The sequence below is a fragment of the Balaenoptera musculus genome, chromosome 6 (genome assembly GCF_009873245.2).
Source record: "Balaenoptera musculus isolate JJ_BM4_2016_0621 chromosome 6, mBalMus1.pri.v3, whole genome shotgun sequence".
In the NCBI taxonomy this organism is placed as follows: Eukaryota; Metazoa; Chordata; class Mammalia; order Artiodactyla; family Balaenopteridae; genus Balaenoptera; species Balaenoptera musculus.
This window is the reverse complement of record NC_045790.1, coordinates 66,053,701-66,078,051: the sequence shown is the minus strand read 5'-3', so window position 1 is coordinate 66,078,051 and position 24,351 is coordinate 66,053,701. Positions and strand designations below refer to the sequence as shown.

The following is a 24,351-nucleotide window of genomic DNA, read 5'->3' as shown; positions in this document are numbered from 1 at the left end:
TTAAATTGAATAAGTATATGCAAAACACTTAGGGTCTTAACCATCTGAGGTGCTATCTAAGTGCTAGCCATGATTATTATTTACTCAGCAAATATTTATTGGCCCAGGTTATTATGGACTAAATGTTTGTGTCCTCCCAAAATGCATCAATCGAATCCCTAATCCCTAGCATGATGGTAATCGGAGGTGGGGCGTTGGGAGGTAAATTAGGTTTAGGTTACATCATGAAGGTAGGATCCTCATGATGGGATAAGCGCCCTCATAAGAAGATGGAGAGAGATGGCTCTCTCTCCACACGCATGCACTTGAGAAAGGCCATGTGAGCACACAGTGAGAAGGTTGCCTTTTTCAAGCTAGGAAGACAACCCTCACCCAGAACTGGACCATGCTGGCACCCCGATCTCGGACTGCCAGCCGCCAGAAATGTGAGAAATAAATGTCTGTTGTTTAAGCCCCCCAGGCTGCAGTAATTTGTTATGGAAGCCTGAGCAGAATAAGGTTGGAGACCCAGCCCAGCTCACCGGGTGCCACTTCCTCAATCAAACCTGCGTTCCTCAACCCCAGTTTTCCATGCTCCCAAGTGGACCACTTCAACCTTCCAAGTGTCCACTTAGATCTCCTGCCCTTTGGCAGCTGAGGTGCTGGTATCCTTTGATCCATGATGGACTCTTGGCTCTCCTGGGGTGGCTCCCTGCCTGACCAGTCCTTCCAGCCTCCAACGCCACCCACGCCACCCACGCTCCAGAAGATATGCAGAAGATAACCTCACACTGCCCAGGGCATCAACATTTGGACCGCCACTTTCTCTCTGTTCCCGCTCTCCTTGCACCTGCTGCTGGGCCAGACTCTGTTTCCCTTGTGTCGCTTCTCTAATTATACCTGTGTACTATCTATCTCCCCCACTAGACTGTAAGCTCTGCTCTGAAGGCAGATACCTATTTTGCTGACATTGTATCCATTTCCTGTTGGGTTTTCTAAGTCCAACCCAATACTCCATTCATTCATTCACTCCTGGGACAACCACTGAGCTGCTCCCTATCCAACACTCTGATGGATGTTGTACATACAAATAATACGAAACTGTCCCCGCCCTCCAGAGCCATCCAGTTGAATGGAGCAACGAGTAACTGCAACCCAGCATGCTGCAGTAGGGAGGCGAGTGACCATGGAACAGGGATGGGACAAAGGAGAGAGGAGACAATCCTGTCCAAGGGGCTTGGCTTGGGAAAGTCTTCACAGAAAATGTACTTGAGTTAGGTCTTAATAATATGAGTAGGCATTCCTGAGGCGGCAAAAGGAGCTGAGGCATCCCAGGCAGAGGGAAAAATATCCCCAAGAGCCAGAAAAGCAAAACAGCGAAGAATGTTCTCAGATCGGTTAGTAGGGTGAGCTGGCAGGAAGGAAGCCTGCGGTGCACCTATGAGCTCAGGGCTAGAGATGCCTTCTGACCTTAGGCTCTGCACACAGCAGGTGTGGCAGATGCCACCCCCTCCTGCTAACACACCCTTCCCCTTGCCTAGATGTGGCTGAACCATTACATAGTGAACATGTCCTCTGTGCCAGCCACCGAGATAAGTGCTCCCCACAGGCATTACCTTGTTTAATTCTCACAAGGACCTTAAGAGGTGGATGGAAATTCTGTTTTCAGATGAAGAAACTCAGGCACCAAATGCCTAGGTTAACTTTCCCGGGGCCACACTGGTAAGAAGCAGTGGAGGTGGGATTCCTACCCAGGTTGGTCTGATTACAAAATTCATACTTTCTGACACCCACTAAGCCTGGGTAGGTGCCCTGGGGCCCTTGGTATGTCCCCATCATCATGAAATGGAATTGCCTCTTTACTGATTTGTCTCCCTCTAGGATCCCATGACAGCAGAGACTTTGCTCTGTTGATCACTGTACCCCTAGCAGCTGCCACAGGGCCTGGCAGAGTATGGCATCAATAGGGCATGCTGAGAATGAATGAACACATGAATGAACAGGGCTTTGAACTCTTTGCCAATGTGCCCTCTCACCCTTCTCTGTCCCTGAAGTGAAGGAGTCCCTATTATCATCCTAAAGCCAAGATCTGAGTGCAAAACCCAAGTTCACTTCCACCCTCTGCCGCTTTGGTCAAAGGGAGAAAAACTCCTACAGAACCAGCCTCTGAAGCTGCATGGACGGACCCCTCCTCCAAGTGCAAGGGCTTCTGCCACCGTCCTTGCTTTCCATCCTCGTCCCCATCTGTGCACAAAAGCGTTAACATCCTTTGAGAGGCCTGCTTACAGGATTGGCCCTTGAATGGTGTCAGGGAACTTGGATTTGAGGAATCTTCCACCATTCTCAGGACTGATTAGAGTTGCTCTCTGTCCCTAAACTCTTTACACAAATAATGCGGTTTAGGCTAAACATCTGCTTTCCTTCTGGGAGTCTGAACTTTTGGTACACGCTCCGCAGAGGATGCCAACATAGTAAGTCCCCAGAAAAAATACCCTGGGTACTGAGTCTTTAATGAACTTCCCTGGCTGGTAACATTTCACACATGTGGTCTATTGGAATTAAGTATGTCCTGAGTAACTCTACTGGGAGAAGATACTTGGAAGCTTGCGCCTGGTTTTCTCTGATTTCGATCGTGTACTCTTTCCATTTGCTGATTTTGCTTTGTGCTCTTTCACTGTAATAATCATAGAGGTGACTATGACTACATGCTAAGCCTGTGAGTCTTCCTAGTGAATCATTGAAACTGGAGGTGACCTTAAGTATCCCGAGACACAATCTCTCCCAGAAGCAGGACTGAGAAATACTTCCTGTCCAGTTCTGACCATTACCAGAGGAATTGCACACCCTGGGCCCACAGGAATGTAAAATTGTGCAACTGGCTGAGTGGGATGGAGGACACAAAGGTGAGTCTAAAGTAGGCGGTGGCTATTCAGCTCCTGAGCTCAGCAGCAAGTCACAGGCAGAGCTGGGCAGGGTTAACACCCACCGATACTCAACCCTCTCCCTCTGCTGACAGCAGGTGCCCCCAGATGGTAACACAGAACACTGCGGGGCAGGTTTTGGCCTTGTTCCAAAGCCCAAGAGAAGTGCTTTATATCCTCAGGTACAATAAGGATTCCTTTCAGAAAAATAAGAAATAAAATGAGGAGATGTTTGTCTCACGTCTGTGAAACTGCAGGGAGGGTGGGACACAGCTCACCTTCACAGGACCCAATAGCAGTGGGTCGCTGCCCTTCCTGGATTTCTTTTCTGTAGCAAACCTTCTGACCTTCACAGCATGGGCTGTCAGCATCCACCCTCAGAATAGGCTTATACCAAGTTCTGCTAAGGAGACCAGACACCTGGTAGCACAGATTGTTCTAAGCCATTAAGCTGCGCAGGCAAAGGTGTGAAAGGAAGAAAACTAAACCTCGATGACCACTAATTGCACGAAGGACTCCTGCTCCGGCTTACAAAGCTCCTCGGGTTCCAGGTTGACTATGGTTCATGGTAACAGGCAAGAGGGAGAGGGCCAGTCACGACTCCAGGACTGTGGCCCGAAGGACTAAAGGGACCCCTTATCTTATGGAGGCAAGTCCACACTTGGCCCTGTCCCCAAGCAGCCCATCCCACTACCTGGTAACGCTGGCCTTCCTAGAAGTGGCGAAAAGGCGTGTCCTCGGTCCCCTGTTTACATGGAGCTGGGGGGCCTCACTGGCCTTTGTCTCCTCAGAACTCTCTCCCCACCTCTCCCCCATCTCAGAGGCTTCTCCTCCAGCCACCCCTCCCCACAGAATCCCTATGTCCCAGTTCCCAGCCCAGCCTGGGTCATCTCTACTTCCTCAGCTCTACTAAGCTCCTGTATACACAGGATGCGTGAGCTCACCTCTAGCCTCGTCCCCTCCCTCACTCTTGCTCTGCTCCTACACTTCCAAATGCCTCCAATCCCCTGGTTCTCTAAGTGAGGCCCCCAGACCAGCAGCAGCAGCACCACCTGGGTACTTGTTAGAGATGCAGATTCTCGGGCCCCCACCCCAGACTGACTGACTCAGAAACCAAACTCAGGGGGTCAGTAATGTGTGTCTTAACAAGCTTCTAGGTGATTCAGATACAGCCCAATGTGTTAGGACCACTGAACCACACACTTCCATTTGCTTATTCTAAGGCTGTCTTAATTTTCAAATGGAAGTAATTTTCGTTTTCTAAATCCAGATGATTTCCCTGTTTCTCTTACTGCTCTAGAGACATTTGCCAGTAATAAAAGATCCAAACAGTACAACCCAAGTTCAATAGAGTGGGCCTCTAAAATGCCAACAGGTATTTTAAAAATTCAGGATTGATTTGTAACGGTAGAACATGAAGATGATTCTCCATATGGCTCTAGAGAAAAAACACTGCCATGCAGCTTGGGAAAGAACAAAAATGTACAAACTCACACCAAAATGTCCATCAGCCTACCCTCCTGTGGGGAGTACTTGAAAATAAAATCAAGAGTACCCTAATAAAAGATATCAACAATTTATTAATATGATTTGTAAAGTATATTCTTACATATTTTAATAAGTAGAATGGACAGATGTTAACCAACAAAATATCAAACAATATTTTCGTTCAAGTGTTTAAAATATCCACCATCGGGACTTCCCTGGTGGTCAGGTGGCTAAGACTCTACGCTCCCAATGCAGGGGACCCGGGTTCGATCCCTGGTCAGGGAACTAGGACCCACATGCCACAACTAAGTGTTCTCATGCCACAACTAAAAGATCCTGCACGGAGCAATGAAGATTCCGCGTGCCGCAACTAAGACCCTGTGCAGTCAAACAAACAAACAAACAAATAAATAATAAACTGTCCACCATCAGCATAAGCATATTTTTTGGTGTATTAACATTTGAGAGGTGCATGATTTTTTAGTGGGCATTAAATCAGCATATAGAATAGTAAGTCCCTGCCTACTTACTCCCCTTCATCTCCAAGAATCTATGTATTAATTCTTCACCCAAATCCTTTGGAACATCAGGTACTACATGTACTAGGCCCTAAGGCAAATAAAAAGATGAGCCAAAACCAAAATAAATTTTAAAAGAGCAAAGGGCTCAATTTACATTTTTGGTATTTTTCTAAACCATTGAAACTAGGGAATTTATTCAAAATTGATTTTCCTCTTCCTCTATCTAGTGTTCCCCTAGAAGGGGATTTAAAAAAAGGTCAGGAAAGAATGGCTTAATAAATAAGCTCATGAAAAAATGTTTAACATCATAAGGCATCAGAGGAGTGTGAATTAAAACTACTTCACACCAACTAGGATGGCTAAAATAAAAAAGACTGATGAGGATGTGGAGAAATTGAAACTCTCACACATTGCTGACGAGATAGTAAACTGGTGCACCTACTCTGGAAAAGTCTGGCAGTTTCTGAAAATGTTAAATATAGAGTTAGATATGTTTTTCACTTGTAGGTATGTACTCCAAAGAAATGAAAACATATGTCCACATAAAAACATGAATGTTGGGCTTCCCTGGTGGCGCAGTGGTTGAGAGTCTGCCTGCCGATGCAGGGGACACGGGTTCGAGCCCTGGTCTGGGAAGATCCCACATGCCGCGGAGCAACTGGGCTCGTGGGCCGCAATTACTGAGCCTGCGCGTCTGGAGCCTGTGCTCCGCAACAAGAGAGGCCGCGATAGTGAGAGGCCCGCGCACCGCGATGAAGAGGGGCCCCACTTGCCACAACTGGAGAAAGCCCTCGCACAGAAACGAAGACCCAACACAGCCATAAATAAATAAATAAAATAAATTTTAAAAAAAACAAAAAAAAAACATGAATGTTCACAGCAGTATTATTCATGACAGGCAAAAAGTAGAAACAACCCAAATGTCCATCAACAGATGAACGGATAAACAAAATGTGATAAACACAATGGAACATTATTTGGCAATAAAAAGAAGAAAGCTCTGATACATGCTGCAATGTAGATAAACCTTGAAAACATGCTAAATGAAATAAGCCAGAAATACAGGACCACATATCGTATAATTCCATTTATAACAAATATCCAGAATAGGCAAATCTATAGACAGAAAGTAGATTAGTGGTTGCTTAAGGTGGGGGAAGTAGGGGATTAGAAGGTGCCAGCTAAGGGGTGGAAGGGCTTCATGAAGGGGTGGTGCTCTTTTTAGGGCAACAAAAAGGTCCTGAAATTGATTCTGGTGATGGTTGCACAACTCTGTGAATATACTCAAAATCAATGAATTGCACACTTTACAGGTGAATTGTATGGCACGTGACTTACATCTCAATAAAACTGTTCTTTAAAGAATGACCTAGAAGCTAGAAGAGAATTAAAAACAAACTCAGTTAAGTAAAATGTGTGAGGTACCTCAGATGTGTGGCTTCTTCTGTCTCCTTTGCATTGTAAATTTCTCCCAAATGAAGGTAAGACATTTTTATTATCATTTGACAGTCTACAAGCATTTTTATAAAAAAGGTCTTTTTGAGTCCTTACTATAATCTTAGAGGGAGATAATTATTTCCCTAATTTTACATTTAGGGACACGGTGGCTCCGAGTTTATGAGGTTTACTCCCGCTCAGTCAGCTGGTCAGGGTAAATATCAATTCTTTTGCACCTGAATTCTGTGCCCTTTCTTCCACACTGTGTAGCATCTTGGGGTGCCTCGTAAATACCATGAGGTTGATATGCAGAGATGGTACTGCTGACCGGTCTCAGTAAGGAGAATGCCCATGACTTGCTTTTTCTGGGAGCTGGACTAGCTATGCTAATGCTACATTCAAGTCACGTATAGTCTAATTGATCACTCATCAGAGGTCTTGTGGTACCATGGAAAGAACCCTTTGCTGTTGATTCCTTTGCTCTTTTGGAATTTATTTCAGTTTGGGCTCATTTTTTATTTGCTTCAAAGCCTAGAGCAGCTAGTACCTGATGTTCCAAAAGATTTGAATGAAGAATTAATGAGGGCTTCCCTGGTGGCACAGTGGTTAAGAATCCGCATGCCAATGCAGGTGACACGGGTTCAATCCCTGGTCCGGGAAGATTCCCACATGCCGCGGAGCAATTAAGCCCATGTACCACAACTACTGAGCCTGTGCTCTAGAGCCCGCAAGCCACAACTACTGAGCCCACGTGCCACAACTACTGAAGCCTGCGCGCCTAGAGCCCGGGGCTCCGCAACAAGAGAAGCCACGACAATCAGAAGCCCGCGCACCGCAATGAAGAGTAGACCCCACTCACCGTAACTAGAGAAAGCCCATGTAAAATACTGAGGACCCAACACAGCCATAGATAAGTAAATAAGTTTATTTTTTTTAAAAAAGAATTAATGAATACATAGTTTCTTGGAGGTGAAAGGGAGTTAGTAGGCAGGGATTTATTATTCTACATGGAAGGACCATGGAAAGGACCATATTCTAGAGTAGGAAGACCCAGGTTGGCTTCAGTCTTCTCATCTGTAATATTATAAAAAAAGAAACACCTCTCTCAAAGTCATTGTAAAGATTTATTGAGAATATATATGAAAATGTCCAATTCAAAATGGGCACTCGACAAAAGTTCATTGATGCTGGATCAAATAGTCTAATACCTTGATACCTTAGGGAGACCAGTGGGTTTTTCTGGACATTCAGGATTCTGAACCTCAGATCTCAAGAATGAAGACCAACATCAAAAAGTGTTTATTCGATTTGCCAAACTGAAACAATGACTACCTAATTTTAAGGAAGAATTCATCATTAATTTTATTTCATGTTTAATATAAAATTGTGTTCTCTTGTACTTCCAGATTAATTTCTCAACATCTTAGTTTGCATGTGTGTGTGTGACTCCCAAACCTAATTATATATCGGAATCACCCAAGGTGTTATTAAACCTACAGATTCCAATGCAGGGAGTCTCACTCAGAGAAGGTCTGGAGTAGTTGGAGAGGTTCCATTTTTATTAAACTCTCCAAGTGATTCTCCAGGCATCACTGAATTACTGATAAATCCATTCACTGAACGCTTTCTAGGAATTTTTTCTCCTGTGTGGACTACAAAATAGCATTTGTTCACCAAGTAAAACACTGAACTATATTGCTATTTCAGAAGAGAACATAGTGGAGGAGGGGAAACATTTTCTCTTTGCCTTACCATAATTAAAAAATAATAATAATAACATTCTGAAATTCTGTGAATACAAGAATCTCCTGAAAAAGAAGAATTTTCTGCCAAATCTTGCCTATCTGAATTATCTTCATTCATCATTTCAAAGGGACTTTTCAATCAAAGGGAGCTCTAAGTTCCTTCCTACAAGGTGATAGCCTCATTCTAATGAAAGTCATAAGACAAGAAAAGTCAAGGGTCTTAGAGAAAAAAGAATTTGGGAAGAATTTTAAGGATCTGCCACTATTCAGCTACTTATTAAATCTTCCCAATATCTCTGATCACTTATGTATTCTGAACCACATTCTTGATCTATAACAATGCCTTTGTTAGATCATGAATGAAACCATTTTTATTAGCTTGCCAATTCACATTTCTGTTCTCACTGAAAAGCATGTTCTCAAACCACAACCTGGATAATTTTGAGCAGATGCAAGCAGATTACTTTCAGTATTACGAAGCTTTCTATAAATTAGGAGTTTGGGATTAACAGATACACACTACTATCTACAAAATAAATAAACAACAAAGACCTACTGTATGGCACAGTGAACTGTATTCAATGTCTTGTAATAACCTATAATGGGAAAGAATCTTAAGAATATACATATGTGTGTAAGTGAATCATCACTTTGCTGTACACCTGAAATTAATGCATTGTAAATCAACTATACTTCAATTGAAACAACAACAACAAAGCTTTTCTAAATTATACAAACATTTTTACAACCAGAAATAATGTTCTTGGACCATTAGACTCACTTAACATTAAAGCAGTAACAAAATAGTTTGGGGTCTTTTAGAAAATTATTTCAAATCTGTCTGACTTCCTCCTATATATACGCCAAGCAACAACACTTTTTCTTAAGCTTTCTTTCAACTACTTTCAACAATGAGTTTGGATCAGTATTAAAAAACAAAAACAAAATGCTAAACTCAATGTAAACACGACCCCTAAAATAAAGCCAGTTAAAAGAAGCACAGAGGGCTTCCCTGGCGGCGCAGTGGTTGAGAATCTGCCTGCCAATGCAGGGGACACGGGTTCGAGCCCTGGTCTGGGAGGATCCCACATGTCACGGAGCAACTAGGCCCATGAGCCACAACTACTGAGCCTGCGCGTCTGGAGCCTGTGCTCCGCAACAAGAGAGGCCGCGATAGTGAGAGGCCCACGCACCGCGATGAAGAGTGGCCCCCACTTGCCGCAACTAGAGAAAGCCCTCGCACAGAAACGAAGACCCAACACAGCCAAAAATAAATATATAAATAAATAAAAATTAAAAAAAAAAAGAAGCACAGAGATTTTACCAGTCAACTGCACCTAGTTAATTAGTGCAGTTTGAGCCCTGGGTAGTTCCATTCCTTTCCAACCAAACCAAAGAGGAAGCCCTCATAGTCTCAGGTTGTCTCCATTAAAAGAAAGCACATGCACTTTAAGAATGTGGAGTTAAAATGCCAAGTCCACCAGGCCAGTGACCCAGGAATTTCCAAACGTTTATTCATATTCTGAGGAGATGATTTTACTTTTACTTTACATTCCTGTTCAACCTTTTCTGTACCCTACAGAAAATGTCACTAACAGTATCTGGAAGCTCGGGGGCTGGGAAGAGCGGGGAATAGGGTATTCTTTAATGGGTACAGAGTTTCTGTTTGGGACGATGCAAAAGTTCTGGAAAAGGATAGTGGCGATGGTTGCACAACATTGTGACCGTACTTAACGCCACTGAACTGTACTCTTAAAAATGGTGGTTAGGACTCTGCGCTTTTATTACTGAGGGCCTGGTTTCAATCCCTGGTGGGGGAAATAAGATCTCGCAAGACGCCTAGAGGGGCAGGAAAAAAAAGAAAAAAAAGAAAAAAAGAAAAAAAATGGTTAAAATGACTAATTTTATGTTATGTGTATTTTATCACAATAATAACGATGAAAGAATAAAAGTACCTAGAAACAAAAAACCCACAGGCTTAAGGAGCCTGCCACCTGGGGTGGAGGTGCTGTGACCCATAAACCTGTAGTGTGTTTGTCCTGGTCTGGCAAAACGAAGGTTCAAATGTAGTACTGGATGGACATGTAGGGAAATGTAAATCACTTCTTTAAACTGGACAAAAAACTTCACCCCAACATAACCCTCTGCCAGTGCTTCTCAAGCCATAATATGCAAAGGGTCCCCTGGGGACCTTGATTGAGCAGTCCTGGGTAGGTCTGAAGTCCTGTATTTTTAACAGGCCCCCAGGTGATACTGCTGTTGCTGGACCGTGAACCTCACTCAAAGCCGCAAGGCCCCAGCGCGCTTGACGTAAAGACAGTCACCCTATCAATCTAACCCTTTAGAACCACGGTCCCCTCACCGGGAAACGCGGAGGGTTGATCATGTGTTTCAGAAGAATTGGCTAAGGACTTAACTTACCTACCAACCACAGTTTGTAAAAGTGCGCTGAGAAACTTGGATAGAAGGCCTGACTGAACGGAGCCTTCTAAGAGAACCACTCACCTCCGGGACTAGCAAGCAGCCGCAGCTGATAAGGATAATTGACAGCGGCAGTTTCGCAGAAAGCCCTCAAGCCGACTTCAAAACAGTCTTGAAAACACCCTTCTCAAGCTCGAAGAATGCCTGGAATTCAGTGGCCTTTATCCAACATAAAGATGTCCAACTCAGTTTTGACTGAGTTCCCTATAGAAGAACCTCACAATGTAGCCCCTGAAGACTGACAACACCCAGCATGTTGACAAGCTCGGCCCCTCCCTTACAAATGGGTCAGAAAGTGCAAAAAAAAAAAAAAAAAAAAGTTCTCCCAAACTCTGCCGAGTTGGGAGCACAGATCTCGGCTCCCGGGCTGCGTGGGCTGACAAGCATCTCCGGGGCTCTCAGGTGTGCGCACTTTTCAGGCTCCGCAGCTGAAACTCCGCCGGCAGCCCAGGCAGCGCCCACCTGCTCTCAACTAGCCAGCGTCTCCCTCGGCCCGCGTAAATCCAAGGCCCCAGATCCTGCCCACTCCAGATACTGCAAACGCTGACTGCGCCAACAGAAACTCAGAGGCCCTTTTCATCTGGTTCAAGAGAAGCCCAACAGAAAGTGAAACAGCTCCCATCCCTTGGCGGAGAAGGCTCCAGGCCAGGTAGGAAAAAGAAGGTGGCTCCCAGTCACCTGTAGCTGCCCCAGCTGCGCGCCCAAACCCACTTCCAGATGAGTCCCCAAGAGAAACCCCGTGACGGTCATCCCGGAGGGGGGTATGGGGAGGCAAAAGTCAGTTAAGCATCCCCAGAAAGGGAAAATAATCAATGCCCAATAAAGTTCAGCCCGAGTCCACAGGGGCATGGGGTGACAGAGCATTTACTCACGCTGCCCCCCACCCCCGCCCCCCATGACGGATCCAGGGCGCAAGCGCCCCGCCGCAGCCCGCAAAGCCCTCCCCCGCCAGAGTCGGGACCGGAGGGAGATATCCCGGGCGCTGCCGGAGCGCGGAGGCTGCGCCTGGGGCGGCTCTTCTCGGGCCTCGCGGAGGGCAGCGCCGGGACGCCCGCGGGCGCTCAGTGGCCGGCGAGGGACAGGGAGGAGGGTACTCGCCTGGAGGCGGGTGGCGGCCGCAGTCGGCGGAGTCGGGGGCAGGGCGAAGGCGGCTCTGACGGGCGCCTGGGAGCCTCCGACGCGGCGCCGGCTGCTGGGCCGGTGTCTACTGCGCTCCCCGCGCGCGTCGCCGGCGGTGCCTCGCGGAGCCGGAGTGCTGGAGGCGGCCCAGGGAGTGGGCGGGCGCGAGTGGCCTCGGCCGCTGCTCCTGTGTATTATTGTGACTCAAGCTATTTCCTGTTTGGAGGTTTGGGAGAAAGAAAAAAAAAAAATCCAGGGTGGGGGCAGGGGTATCGGGGCTGCGGTGAGCCAGAGAGCGGCGGCCTGGAGGGGACGAGGGTGGGCAGCGGCCGTCACCTGCTTCCTTCGAGCCCCCGAGGGTGCCTAGCGCGCGAGCCGGCGGAGAAATGCAGTTTATTGCAGCGCTACTTTGGGGTACTGGGAAGGACGGAGGGTGGCTCACACACGCCACCCAGCGTTGGGGTAGGGGCTGCGGCCGCAGGGACCGCTTGGTCACTCCAGCCCGCGCGCCCACTCCCCTGCCTCTTTCTTTCTCTGCAAAACTGCCGCTGAGCTTTCTTCTCCCCGCCCCCCCCCACCCCACCCCACCAAGGGCGAGCGGAATTCGCTGTGCTGCCTTCTTTCTTCGTGACCTGGTCGGCTTTTCGATCCCTTCCAGGGGTGTGAGCTAGGAAGGGGTGAGCGTCGCTCTCCTTCCAAAACTACGGGAGGATCGTTGTGGACCCTTGTGGGTGTTTGATTGGTGGTATTGACGGGGGGGGGGGAGCGGGGGGATGGGAAGGCAGGTTAATTATTTTGGTGGAAAGTTAACTTATATGATCAGCTTCCGTTCCCCTCCTCCACCAACCTCACCCTTAGCCGGATCACAGGGTCTGAGGCCCCAATCCGGAAATACCGGTTCCTCCCGCTGGGACAATAGGTGAGGGCGGGAGCGTTAATCCGAGGGCTGGCTTAGTCACCACGGGAATCTCTGCTCCGCTGGGAGGGCAGAATCCTCCTAGTGCCCAAGCGTGCAACTGGCAAGCAGGTGCCGCTTCCATTTAGTCTTGTTTAAAATCCTGGGAAGGTTATGGGGACTTATTGTTTAATGGGTGCAGAGTTTCCATTTGGGATGATGAAAAAGTTGTAGAGATGGATGGTGGTGTTGGTTGTACAACTATGTGAATGTACTTAATGCCTCTGAATAGTGTGCTTAAAAATGGTTTGAATGGTCAATTTTATGTTGTGTATTTTACCACCAAAAAAAAATCCTGGGAAGATCATACCCTCATTCATTCAAGACAGCTTTGCTTATGATTGCCAAGCCCCCCTTCCCTCTTCCCTTACACAAACGTTTGCCAGAAGTAATGGAATAAGTAGAACTAAAGTTCATTTAGTTTAGACTTTGGGGGGTACCTATCAACAAGTTATTCCAAGAAGTGAGTAGATTGAGCCTAGAGGACAGTACAATTTTTAAAAAGATGAACAGCAAGATGAATAAAGGTGTAAATAGTGTCTTACTGCTTATCTAAGAAAGCAGGAACACATACATACATTTGCTTATGTATTTTTTAAATGGAAAGATAAATTATTAAAATGGCTACTTATTTGGGAGAGATGGAACAAGGTGGAAGGTACAAGGATAGAGGCTAGACTTCTCTGACTATATCTTATTTTGTAGATTTGACTTCGGAATGATGTAAATTTTACATAATTATGAAAAATTAAATCAAAAATTTAAAAAGCAAAATGCAACTAATGAATGTAGGTATCAAGTTGGTGGCTTAACCATGTAAAGGGAAATTATGTGAGGTGACTTTAAAACACAATTATTTGACTCTACATCCCTTAGGAATATACCCTAAGGATGAAGAGAATGTTAAAAAACAAAACATAAACTGCTTCTCAGTAATCATAATGTTATTAGTAATTTATGTTAGTGTTCTTAAGAATCAGTTTTTCAGAATAAAAGAGATAAATACAAAATCAAAGTTAAGCAATACTAAATTTGAATTGGAATTATCATTTAGAACTCATGATATACTTTACTTAAAAAATGTTTTTCCAAGGTCTTTTACTCAAAATGTCCACCAAACAGTGACCAACCTAGTAGGAATAAGCACTCTTAGATCCCAGATTGTAGTCTCTAAATAGCATTTTTCCCTAAAAGGAACTAGACCTACTTGGAGAAGTGATTTATTTTAGGTTAAAGGTAAGAAGTACCCAAAATAAGACTGGAGCATCTTGTCAATTCAGAAAGCAAGGAAGCTATCAAAAACTAATAGGTTCACATGAAATGGAAGCGGAAGCCAACCCGTAGAAGCACCCACTGGCTAAAGTGGGATAAATTTGAGCATCAGTAAGGAAAATAACTGCAATGAATTGAGACATATCAAATATGTATATCTCCATGATTCACAAGGATACTTAAAAATGGGGTAAAAAAACTGATTGGTTACCTTTGCAGATGCAGTAGAACTAATTCATTATTTTGAAAGCTGGTAAATTGCAAGAGAGAATTACACATTTTACCTGCCTCTTCTGGACTGTATCTAACACTTCATATGTACCACTTCAGATCTTCTTTGCCTCACCTGTCTCTTATTGCAGCCACTGCTGCAGCAGTAAGTTCTACGTGGACTCTTTCCACCTTCTTGCAGGAACAACCCAAATAACCTCATCTCCTACCTTCCACCCCAGCACTTCCCTGTTAATGCCAGTGTGGGGATCCATGGAAACTATCTAAGTGCCTATGCATACACCACCCTGAAGGGTGGGTGAGTTAATGTTTCGTGGTCTAACCTAAGACCAGTGGGGGATAGAAGCTGATAAATAAATATTCCTTCCTTTTCTCCCAGGACGAACTGTCCTGAAACTTAGTCTATATCACTTCTCAGAAATCAAGGCACAAAGAATCAACCAATCAGGTGCTTGAAGCCGCAGCCTACCGGGCTTGAATTGGCTCTCTCTGCTTCCCCCACTCCTCACTTCTTTCCCTAGGACCATGCTTCCAGTAAAGCCCATGTCTCAAGAACTCTGCTTCCTGGGAAACCCAAGCTAAGACCCGTACAAACTGTATCTCAGGGTAACTAAATAGTTGATGAGGAAATTATTCTAGCAAATAAATAAGAATATCAGCATTTTCCAAAACCCTATAAAATAATGGATCAAGGCAATGGTCATCAATGGCCACTAATCTCATAGAAAAGATCACCAGACATTATGTGCAATATGATAGAAATATGCAACAGTGCAAATGACACATTCTTGCCAAAAAAGAGCAAACCTGAATCTGATCAAGCTTCTAGATCCAACTACCAGTTTAGAGGAACTACTGGAATAGAGGAATGTGTTAACACTACTAGGGGGCATGATCAACAAAATCCAGAATGTGAGAAACTCAAAAAGACAAATGACCCAGTTTCCTCAAAAAGTAGCAAGGCATTAAAAATGATGGGGGAAGAAACGTATAGATTAGAAGACTTAAGTGATACCAATAAAATACAACATGTATTTCTTGTTTGGGTCCTGATTCAAAATGGTGAGATATTTGGGGAAACTTGATAGTCCCTAAGTTAGTAAAATTTTAGGGAAAATTTTTAAATATTTTAATCACATGCCACTGATTTAATCTACTGTATGGAGTTGGTGTTGCTACTACATGTGTTTGGGTGCCATACACACACACACACACACACACACACACATATACAGACACACAAAATAAAACACCTGTTTAATTTCTTTCTGTATCTGAAATGAAATGAACATTTCAGAGAAGACTTGGATTCTGGATTTTCTTTGAATGTGTTCAGGTAGGAAGAAAGGGACCCTGGCTGGCACAGCTGGTAACTGACATTCTCTTTGTCTTTCCCACCCACTCTTTTCGTTCTGGTTATGGGCTGTATGTATGCCTTTGTCTGTGCTTTCCTGTAATCGGCAAAACAGCATTTTCAGCATATTCGGTAATAAATATTTCCACTCTGAAGACTAAACATTGCAAAATCTGCTCTTAGAAATAAAAAGAGATACTTCCATGGACCACAGGGACAGTACTCTGAAAAATAGGACAAGAACTCTGGGTTCTGACTCAGAGCTCAGCAGAGGTTCCCTTCCCACCACTGACACCAAGTCAGTCCCACAGAAACCGTCTTGCCTTCCCGGGAGACAAAGCCCTATTCTGCTGCCTCTCGTGACAGGGAGCTCTTGTGTTCTGTGTCCTAAGGTTCTGAAATCAATACTGTGCTTCACCTGCGGACTGGACAGACAGGATGGGGAAAGGGTCAAATCACAGTCTAAAGTGGGGCACTTGCCTTGGTGAGATAGGTGTTTTCTTTATGGGCAATAGGTGCATTATCGAGCCCCAGAAAGAGCCTTGTTTCTAGTTTTGACTTTGCTACTTGCTGCCTGTGTGATCCTGAGTTTTGCACTTTTTTCCAGTTTTATTGAGAAATAATCATCATACATGACTGTATAAGTTTAAGGTGTACAGCATGATGGTTTCATTTACACATATTGGGAAATGATTACCACAATAGGTTCAGCTAAAATCCATTATCTTGGATATTGATATCCATCGTGAATATTGATACAATAAAAGGAAAAGGGAAAAAAAGTGTTCTCCTTGTGATGAGAACTCTTAGGATTTACCCTTTTAACAACTTTTCTGTATATCATACAGCAGTGTTAGCTATAGTTAGCATGTTGTATATTACATCCCTAGTATTTATTTATGCTATAATATTTATCTTATAATATAATAATATAACTGGAAGTTACCTTTTGGCCATCTTCCTCCAATTCCCTCTGCAATGCTCCACCCCCCAGGCTGCAAATTTATATTTAATTCCCTTGAGTCTCAACTTCAGTCTTTCACTCTTCGACCTGGCAATTCCATTTCTAGGTATCTAGGTATCTACCCCCCAAAACAAATATTTACACACATATTGAAAGAAATATATTTAAGAATGCTTATTCCTCTGTGTTAGAATAGCAAAAAATTAAAATTAAATGCCACTAAGAGGATGGCTAGATAAACAATGGTACATCTGGATGATGTGCTAAATGTATTTTGGTGCCTTTCAGGGTAGTTTTTTGTATGAACTAATCAGAGGTTTGCTTTGGTTCCAAAATGAGTATTCAATTAATTAAAGTTACAGATCCCAAACCCTAGTTCTTCTTTAGGCTTTAATTTTACACATTTTTATTATTCTATTTTGTAAGTCTAGCTTTTATTTTCACCTACAAAATTTTATTATGTTATATTTGATACATACAAAATAATATAAGTACCATCTATGTAAGCTTGGGAGCATATAATAAAATGAATACAGGGATCCACCACACTATTAATCAATAGAACATTACCTGGACTTCCCTGGTGGTGCAGTGGTTAAGAATCTGCCTGCCATTGCAGGGGACACGGGTTCAAGCCCTGGTCCGGGAAGATCCCACATGCCACGGAACAACTAAGCCCGTGAGCCACAACTACTGAACCTGCACTCTAGAGCCCGTGAGCCGCAACTACTGAGCCTGTGCTCTAGAGCCCATGAGCCACAACTACTGAACCCATGTGCCACAACTACTGAAACCCGTGCACCTAGAGCCCGTGCTCCACAACAAGAGAAGCCACCACAATGAGAAGCCCGCACACTGCAACAAAGAGTAGCTCCCGCTCTACGCAACTAGAGAAAGCCCATGCGCAGCAACAAAGACCCAATGTAGCCAAAAAATTTAAAAATTAAAAAAAAAAGAGATAGAACATTACCAGTGCTTTTGATTATGCCACATGCTTGCAAATCCTACTCGCCCCCCATCCATTTCAAGGTAATCACTATCCTAATTTATGCATTCATGAAAAATTTTTTTTTTTACCAAGACATGTACATCTTCCTAAAAAATATATTGTTTGGATTTGCTAGTTTTTGAGCTTTATAAGAATAGAGTCACACTGTAGTCTTCTGCAACCAGCTGTTTTTTACTGCAAATTATATTTCTAAGATTTATTCAGCTTCTTGAGTATAGCTATATTTCATCCAATTTTATTCCTGTATAATATTCCATTTCTATATTTGATTTTAAGTTTTCCTTTGCATAAAAGGATGCCCACCCTCTAGGCAGATGATTACTTTCTTAGTGAACTTTAAGGAAAAGATTTCAGACCATTTCAGACCATCAGAATTTGCAGGCAAGAAGAGTGACTCTTCTTTTCACTCATCAAGGAAATACATGTATCATCCCCTGTCTTTGGGGATAAATACATATATCATCCCATACTTTGCCTAAGTATGTCAGAGATGCATAGCTACCAGAAAATGCATCTGGGTGGAACTCACTAAACATCATTTATACTTATGCCAGTCACTCCAGAATTTCAAGAAGGGGAAGCCTTCTAGCCCACATCCCTAGGCTACTAATTCTTCCTTCTACTCATAGAAATGTGCACCTTCCACCCACTTGAGAAGGTTTTATATTTCTTTGGCTCTTACAATTTGTAAATGTCTTTTCTTCCTAATTCTTAAGACCTTGGGACTTAATGAATCCTGCTTCTTTCCATATACCTCTCAACTTAGAACCACACAACTCTAGCAGATATTAAAATGACAGCCAGAGAAAGTGGTAAAAGTTGTTGAATCTAGTGGAGCGTATGTGTGTGTTTCCTATACTAGTCTTTCCACTATTTTGTATGTTTGATTTTTTTCCTGTATAAAAATTGAGGGAGGGGGATTGAATTGAATTCTGATGTCTTTCTTGGCTTTGTCTGATTTGGGGGTCACAACTTTTTAAGCTGTTTCTGCTGACCGACTCTGAGGAGCGCTCTCCATCAGTTAAAAGCAGTGAGCTAATCTATATGAACCAATATGCGAAGTTCTTCAAGACACGTTGCTAAAAAAAAAAAAAGGCAAGTCACAGCACAATACATATGGTATGAACCTGTTTTTGCAATAAATACATGCATATCTATATGCAAATGAGTAGAAAAAGGGCTGGAAGAATGCTCTGCATCTTGGCAACGGTGGTTAACTGGAAAAGTGAGTGGGAGAAGCTGTGATTTAGGGGGAGAGGTGAATGGTGGTGAAGACAGACCTGAATTTTGGGGGTACTGTTTTGAATTTAATTAAAAGCAAAAGTAAAATGAATGCATGGGGTGGCCTAGAAGACCTGCCAGCCATCTTCCGACTGACACTTGCAGTGATCCTAGGGGGATGGAGCACAGCTGTCTTGAGGGGGACTTGGTGGGAGGTCATGGTCATGGGGCTCTAGTGCTCTCTGAAGATTGAATAAGGCCAGCTGCAGCTCCGAGAAACAGGCCATGATTGCATGGGTCAAAGGACTGCTAAGTGCTCTTTCAACAGTCCTTACCCTGGCCTCATCCCCAGACACACCTGAGAGCAGGGTTGCTCCTGGGCCAAGGCCCTCCTCCATGGGGCCACAGCAGGCAGCAGCCCCACCTTCCCCCTGGGCAAAGGCAGGAATGGGGCAGGTAAACACCCCATGTGTGGCTGCCCGTCACAGTGTTGAGAAGCAAGTCAAGAGCCATGCTCAGCAATCACTGGGTTGAAGATTACTTTGATCTCCTTTAACACCCTTTGTAGTCACTCTACTTTGACATGACATCTTAAGTCATCCAATTTATGATTCTCTGTTTAGAGCCAGGAGGTACCTCTAGATTCATAGTTCCTATGGCCAAAGCTTTGGAAGTTTTTCTAAGAAAATATCAGTTCAAGTAAGTGGCACACTGCCTGCTTTATGACATTCAACAATGTTAATTATTTGGACTTCGACAAACAGCTCATAAAAATATAGTACTTTGTCTTGATTACTTGTTAGTCCAAAGATCACTGTAGTTTTAGTTAAGCTTCTGGTGAATATTAATTTTAAATATGCATGAAAAGCATACTTTCCCTGGTGCTGGAATTTCCAGGGAGATAGAAATATATATAGCTATGGATAAATTCATTGAACAACTTAGTAGAAAAACAAGGATGTGATTATTTATAGTGTCTCGTGTAAAAATCATTTTTCTCACTATGATGCTCAAAAAGCTCAAAACAATAAACTAATAGTTTTGTAATAATTACAACTGGTATTTACATGTATAGATCAATCATAGAAGTTAGAGGCTGAGATACAGTTCAATTGCACCTGTGCTTATTATGCATCGGGTAATAGTAGGGGTATTAGGGACATGACCAAAATTATGGGCTCATATTTTAATGAGTATTTATTTGGCATAGAATGCCTGTGACACTAAACTGATGTTATATAAGCATGTTAATTGATTGAGGGATTCTTCTGCTTAAGTCAATAGCCACAATTTAAAAGCACAACAAAAACCCGGGGCAGGTGAGGGTGTGTTGACCCTGCTGCATTGCTATTACCTTTGTAAACTGCTCCAGCTGTTTTAAAAAGTATTTTCAGAAAACACATAAAGGTTTTTTTTTTTTAAAGAGGTTTCTTTGTTTTTTTTTTTTTAATTTGGCCACCCACTGGGTGTTAGTCTTTTTTTATTATTTATTTATTTTTATTTATGGCTGTGTTGGGTCTTCGTTTCTGTGAGAGGGCTTTCTCTAGTTGCGGCAAGCGGGGGCCACTCCTCATCGCGGTGCGCGGGCCTCTCACTATCGCGGCCTCTCTTGTTGCGGAGCACAGGTTCCAGACGCGCAGGCTCAGTAATTGTGGCTCATGGGCCTAGTTGCTCCGCGGCATGTGGAATCTTCCCAGACCAGGGCTCGAACCCGTGTCCCCTGCATTGGCAGGCAGATTCTCAACGACTGCGCCACCAGGGAAGTCCACGCATAAAGATTTGTAAAAAAATCATTGACCCTGTGATTTTACACTGGGACCCCTATCTTAAGCCAATAGTACAAATGCAGAGAAAACTATATGCACAAAACTTTTCATCAACATATTATTCATAAGAGCAAAAAATGAAAACAACAGAAATATCCAATAATTATGGGAAAGTAGGGTAAATTAAGGGATATCCACTAAAAGGAACACTATGTGGGTATATGTATATTAAGTATGAAGAGTATGTAGCAATATTTATTCAGCCAACAAATATTTATTGAGCCAGCTTTACTATACTGTGCTAAGCACAAGTGATACAATGATGAACAAAAACATGGAGAAAGTGTTGTCCTCATGGAGCTTGTGGATAACACTTACAATATAATATTCAGTATAAATGACTGACTACAAAATTCACATACTAGGAGTACCCCAACGCAAAAATGAAATGCATAGGCAAAAGGACAGAAACAAAATAAACCAAAATACAAACTTTGTGGTGTTTTGGGAGATAGTAATGGCACAGATGATATTCCCCCTTCTTCATCATTTTACAGACTGTATTGAGTATTTTTTTTATTTCAAATATTGTGAGATACATACAAACATCAAGAGCTACTTTTGTTAGCTGAAAAAAACCCCAGAATAATAAGTAGTATGGATAGAATAGCTGCAGCTCTGCATGCAGATGAACAGGGATTGAAAACAATTGTGCAAAAAGGAAAAGTATCAGGAAGAGCAATGGGATCTCAGCTAACTCATTTTTCTTTTTAACAAGTGCATGTTAATCTGTTGCTTCAAGTCTTGTAACAATGTGTACTTTAAAAAGAGACTTGGAGGGATATCTTCCTTTGCCAGTCCAGGAACTCTAGAGAGAGGCACACGGTACAGGAGAAAGAGCATTGGGTAATGGAGTCCCCCAGACCCGGGCATACATCCCAGTGTGGTGACTTTCCAGTTGAGTGACTGAGGTAAGCTCACTGGATTTACCTGAACCTGTCTTCCCTTTTAAAAATAAGGCTAATATTACCTGCTTCATAGATTGTTAGTGTTAGAATTTATGTATCTACATACACAGAGGAAAAACTCTAGAAGAACATTGTATCAGGATTATAATTGGCTATAGATAGCAGAATCTCAACCACAGTGGCCAAACAAGATAGGCCTTTATTTTGTTTCACATCACGAAATATCTGGAGGCAAACAATTCCATTTTTGTTTGTTTGTTTTTGCACAGCAATTCTAAGATTAAAGCAGGGGACAAGAAAAACCCAACAACAACACAGGGGACAAGGTTTTTCCATTCTTTCTGCTCTGCCATCTTTGCCTGTGTTTTTTGGGTTTTTTAAAATAAATTTATTTATTTACTTATATATTTTTGGCTGCATTGGGTCTTCGTTGCTGTGCGCGGGCTTTCTCTAGCTGCGGCGAGCGGGGGCTACTCTTTGTTGCGGTGCAGCGGGCTTCTCATAGCGGTGGCTTCTCTTGTTGCAGAGCATGGGCTCTAGATGCGCGGGTTTCAGTAGTTGTGGCTCGTGGGCTCTAGAGCACAAGCTCAGTAGTTGTGGCGCACGGGCTTAGTTGCTCCGCAGCATGTGGGATCTTCCTGGACCAGGGGTCGAACCCATGTCCACTACATTGGCAGGCAGATTCTCAACCACTGTGCCAGCAGGGAAGCCCTTTGCCTGTGGTTTTTTTTTTTTTTTTTTTTTTTTTTTAGTTAATTTATCTATTTAATTTTGGCTGTGTTGGGTCTTCGTTTCTGTGCGAGAGCTTTCTCTAGTTGCGGCAAGCGGGGGCCACTCTTCATCGCGGTGCGCGGGCCTCTCATTGTCGCAGCCTCTCTTGTTGCGGAGCACAAGCTCCAGACGCGCAGGCTCAGTAGTTGTGGCTCACGGGCCTAGTTGCTCCGCGGTATGTGGGATCTTCCCAGACCAGGGCTTGAACCCGTGTCCCCTGCATTAGCAGGCAGATTCTCAACCACTGCGCCACCAGGGAAGCCCTGCCTGTGGTTTTGATCTTCATGGGTCCAAGACGGTTCCTCCACCTTCAGGCATCTAGTGTATAGTGTAGGCAAAAGCCTGCACCAGCTGAGTCTGCCTATGAGCTTTCCTGTAAGCTTTTGTGCTTACATAAGCCAAACGTAGCTCCTAAGGCTATTCCTAGTTCCGCACTCACACATACTCATACACACTTACTCTAGCCTCTCAACTCTGCAGATACCGCTTACACCTGGCACAGTGACACATAATATGTGCTCAATAATGTGTTGAGGGACTTCCCTCGTGGCGCAGTGGTTAAGAATCCGCCTGCCAATGCAGGTGACACGGGTTCAATCCCTGGTCCTGGAAGATCCCACATGCCGTGGAGCAACTAAGCCCGTGTGCCACAACTACTGAGCCTGCACTCTAGAGCCCGCGAGTCACAACTACTGAAGCCCGCGCACCTAGAGCCCGTGCTCTGCAACAAGAGAAGCCACTGCCATGAGAAGCCCACGCACCGCAATGAAGAGGAGCCCCCGCTCGCCGCAACTAGAGAAAGCCCGCGCACAGCAACAAAGACCCAACGCAGCCAAAAATAAAAAATAATGTGTTGAGTTGAAAAATTAAAGTCTCCTCATCAAGGTATGATTCCTTATTGAATAATAAGTCAAAAGTAAAATATTAATTTCTTGACTTGATATGAGTAAAGGCTCCTGTCAAGAAAGTTCTATATGTTCCTTCACTAGGAAATACCCACAGTGAGGAAAAAATAAAAAGCTACTCACCTGGCTCCCAAGCCATCCTACGACCCACATTGTCCAGGTTGCTTTGCATTGGGCTAGCTAATCTGAAACCCAGGAGACAGAAACCAGAGGCTGTCCAGCGTGTGGCCTGTTTGGAGAGCATGGTCCACGAGCACGCCCAGGGATGGAGCAGCCACAGGTGCCACGTGAACCTTCCAGGAGAAGAAATATGTCCTGAGTGCAGGTCTGGCAACTGTTAGGCAGCCATGTCTGCGAGAAAGTGTATTGAGAACTGAAGAGTGACTAAAATGAGCTGACTTCATTATCCTCACCTATGGTTCCCAAGGCAACAAGGCGACAACCCCCTTAGGATCTTAGGTAATAAGATCCTTTCAAACACACTTGGGAGATATCAGTTGTCTGTTGCCTGCAGCTGCCTAGTGGGATATGATTCATTGGGTTTCTGCCTTCTGGTGAGCCAGAAAAAAGCGCCCTGCAAAAGTCTATCAGTTCTTACTTGTGTGTTTTCAGGTCCCACTGATATATACCAAATACCCCCCAACAAAAGACCTCCTGTTACAGACACATCCGCAGTGTGTAGAAGGATGTGGTGTTGAGTAATTCCTTCCTGCCCAGACCCAGATTGCTGATTCATAGCATCCTAGCTACTCATAAGATTGGTTCAAGCAATTGCTTGCTTTTCAGAATTACACGGAGAAAGGGTATATAAATCTACAATCCCTTAGCCACAATTCTGAAATTTCAGAGTTTTGTCTCTGAAACCAAAGGTTCGGTGCTCAAACTAATCTGGCAGCAAAATCTGACCTGAACTGTTGATGTAAGTCTGTTTATGATCCTTATTTATTCTACCTAGTACAAATAATCATACATTTCACTGGGAAATATATCGATGGGTTTAAATAATTCCAGACTCTGCTGGAAGTATCATGTAATGCTATGTAGTATATGCACCACATTTCTGAAAAAAAAATTCTGAATTCCAAAACATATGGCCCAAGAGTTTCAGATAAAGGATTATGAACTTGTAAAATTAAACCCCAGGGAGATGTGTAGTTAGTGATAGGTTATTCAACACATCACATTGTACTTGCAGCTTTTTTATAAACTGTAGAGTCTCTGCTTTCCCTGCCCAAACACACAAT

General features: G+C 43.7%; 1 protein-coding gene and 1 long non-coding RNA gene across 5 annotated transcripts in view; one reads left to right on the top strand and one right to left on the bottom strand.

Annotated features, from left to right (window-relative positions):
* Positions 1-12,106, bottom strand: part of TJP2 (tight junction protein 2) — a 132,653-nt gene extending 120,547 nt beyond the window's left edge. The window contains exon 1 of one of the 4 annotated variants that reach the window (XM_036856080.1): positions 11,671-12,106. The gene's annotated coding sequence lies outside the window, so the exon portion shown is untranslated. Of the gene's footprint in view, positions 1-10,596; positions 10,751-11,670 lie in introns of those variants that run through there. The other 3 variants (XM_036856082.1, XM_036856081.1, XM_036856077.1) reach the window with 3 other exon arrangements.
* Positions 10,956-24,351, top strand: part of LOC118897172 — a 124,589-nt gene continuing 111,193 nt past the window's right edge. Inside the window, exon 1 of the long non-coding RNA XR_005020358.1 lies at positions 10,956-11,221. This is a non-coding gene — a long non-coding RNA (uncharacterized LOC118897172). The remainder of the gene's footprint in view (positions 11,222-24,351) is intronic.